This window comes from Etheostoma spectabile, chromosome 9 (genome assembly GCF_008692095.1).
Source record: "Etheostoma spectabile isolate EspeVRDwgs_2016 chromosome 9, UIUC_Espe_1.0, whole genome shotgun sequence".
Taxonomy (NCBI): domain Eukaryota; kingdom Metazoa; phylum Chordata; class Actinopteri; order Perciformes; family Percidae; genus Etheostoma; species Etheostoma spectabile.
In genome coordinates, this window is record NC_045741.1 from 18,247,643 (window position 1) to 18,248,327 (window position 685).

Below are 685 nucleotides of genomic sequence, written 5' to 3' on the forward strand. Positions count from 1 at the left end.
TGAATTTTCATATGTACAGATGGGGTTTTAGCTTTACAGACCTTCATTTCTCCTTGCATAGACTGTCTGCCACCAACCAAAATGGTAGCGAAAGTTGAAAGAGTTAAGAGAGTGTACAACCATATAGCGGCTCTGTAAGGAGAACTGTACTTGAGCTGAATGCTAATGTCAGCATGCTAACATGTTCACAATGACAATGCTAACATGCTGAGGTTTAGTAGAAAATGTCCAACATGTTCACCATCTTAGTTTAAGAGGGTAGCATGCTAACATTTTTCAATTACCACAAACGTAAAGCTGAGGCTGCATTATTAGTTTAGCAAATAGTTGGTTATGGAAAATTTTGACTTGATGATGACATTAGGTAAAGAGTTAAGGATTCACCAAAGTTCTTACCTTTCATCCTGAGGGGGACTTGAATATTTGCACCAAATCGTATCGCTATCCATCCAACAGTTATTGAGAGGTGTTCTAGTTTAACTCAAAACCACATGACAGCATGGCTAATAAAAAAGTAAAAAAGTAGTTGATCTGTTGGTAAGGAAGAAGATTGTTTGTCATTTAGTAGAAGTTGTTTTAAAGTCTGATAATATAACATCACACTGATTTATTTTCCATGTCATTTGTTTTAAATCTGATAGAGCTTAGGATCTCTTTGGCTATACATAGCCCTGTTCTACACCAA

At 36.2% G+C, this 685-nt stretch overlaps 1 pseudogene; it reads left to right on the forward strand.

Annotated features, from left to right (window-relative positions):
* The window catches only part of LOC116695329 (5-hydroxytryptamine receptor 3A-like), a 176,825-nt pseudogene that overhangs the window by 162,111 nt on the left and 14,029 nt on the right, over positions 1-685 (forward strand).